The sequence below is a fragment of the Amphimedon queenslandica genome, unplaced genomic scaffold (genome assembly GCF_000090795.2).
Source record: "Amphimedon queenslandica unplaced genomic scaffold, v1.1 AMPQUscaffold_11494, whole genome shotgun sequence".
In the NCBI taxonomy this organism is placed as follows: domain Eukaryota; kingdom Metazoa; phylum Porifera; class Demospongiae; order Haplosclerida; family Niphatidae; genus Amphimedon; species Amphimedon queenslandica.
The window spans coordinates 1-1874 of NW_003548264.1; the positions used below are offsets into that span (position 1 = coordinate 1).

The following is a 1874-nucleotide window of genomic DNA, read 5'->3' on the forward strand; positions in this document are numbered from 1 at the left end:
TGTTGCCAAAAACTTGGGCAGAAAGGACTAGGCTAGTGACAGAATAATTATTACATGCAGATATAAATGTAGGATCATGTTTCACACAATGATTTCAATGTACACGTGTTGATGGGGGAATTTTGCAAGTGATGCTACTAAAATTTTGAGAGTACATGTACATGTATAATTTAATGTATATTGTATGAATTGATTAAAATATTTTGTGCTTTTTATTTTTCTACAGATCATGAGATGGCCATTGCCTACTGAAATCTTATTTTTACTGGTCGCTTCAAATTTTTGGGACTTGTGATGTGAATTTTTAAGAGTAAACAATACTTGTAATTACATGTAAAGGTTAAATTTCATCTCTCTCTCTCTCTCTCTCCCTCTCTCAGTCTCATTATAAAAGAGCTGGTAATACCCAAAGACACTTGGCATTTTCTGCTGGAGTTTTCAAACAGGATTGATGACACCATGAGCAATTATGATGAAGATGGTAGGTCTATACTGTATTAAGTGTAATGTTCTCCTCTTTAAATAATTTGTATTTTGTACAGCACTTTAATGTATGGCAGCTTTATTTCTTTGTAAATTTTTTGATGATTTTATACATGTACATGTACAGCACTTTACTATGAACATGTACATGTACATTAATGATTGTATGGTGGGTTTATTATTCATAGGTCAGTATATACTCTAACTATGTACATGTACAAATTCCTCGGTTCTTCTTTGTGTCTGATCCAGCACTACTGGAGATACTGGGAAATATATTGGGTATCTAAAAAATACCCAAGGCTATAGCCCATGGTTTGTTCCAAAAAATGGCTCCAAAATCACCCCAAATTTTTATTACATTATCTGATACATATTAATGTCCTTATGCTGTGTAGAAAATCTGAGCTGATTCTGACTTCAGTTTTTCAAGTTACGGCCATTTCAAGAAAACACCAAAATTCTGAAAAATACCCAAGGCTATAGTCCATGGTTTTTTCCAAAACAATGGCCAAAAAGTCACCCCAAATTTTTAATACACTATCTGATACATATTGATGTTTTTATGCTGTGTAGAAAGTTTGAGGTCATTCCGACTTCAATTTTTCAAGTTACGGCCGTTTTAAGAAAACGCCAAAATTCTCAAAATTACCCAAGGCTATAGCCCATGGTTTTTCCCAAAAAATCAGCCCAATTTTTGTTACATTTACTGATACATATTGATGTCCTTATGCTGTGTAGAAAGTTTGAGGTGATTCCGACTTCAACTTTTCAAGCTAAGGCCATTTTAAGAAAATGCCAAAATTCTGAAAAATACCCAAGGCTATAGTCCATGGCTTTTTTCCAAAAAATGGCTCCATATCACTAAAAAGTTTTATCACATTATCTGATGCATATTAATGTCCTTATGCTGTGTAGAAAGTTTGAAGTGATTCCTACTTCAATTTTTCAAGTTACAGCCATTTCAAAAAATTCCAAAAATATCCAAAGCTATACACGTAGCTGTATTGGCTGTCTCAACTCCACTCCTCGTGCCATTATCAGCCATACAGCACTCTTTACTGTGCTATAACTATCATGTATTTGAAGTTGTGGCATTTGTTGAACTGCTAAATTTTATTTATTTATATTTTACAGGGAGAGGAAAAAAGCAGATAAGGAGAGAACAAGAGAGATAAGAGAACAGAGAGAGGCCCTGAAGGAACACTTGGAACTAGTCCAGGTGCCCAGAAAAATCAAAGAAAGGAACAGGAAGAACAGAACAAATAGAACAAGGACATCAGTACAGTATTATATGAATGAGAATTACTTGAGTTAAAAAGTAGCTTAAATTTATAATGAAAAAAGTTTTTGATCTTGACTTTAATGGAAGAGAGAGAGAGAGACAAATC

The 1874-nt window shown here is 33.7% G+C and overlaps 1 long non-coding RNA gene across 1 annotated transcript; it reads left to right on the forward strand.

Moving 5' to 3' along the window:
- The first annotated feature begins 221 nt into the window (after positions 1-221).
- On the forward strand, positions 222-790 carry LOC109589253 (uncharacterized). Its single transcript, XR_002188618.1, has 3 exons — positions 222-310; positions 381-481; positions 672-790. It is a non-coding gene; the product is annotated as an uncharacterized LOC109589253 (long non-coding RNA).
- Positions 791-1874: the final 1084 nt, after the last annotated feature.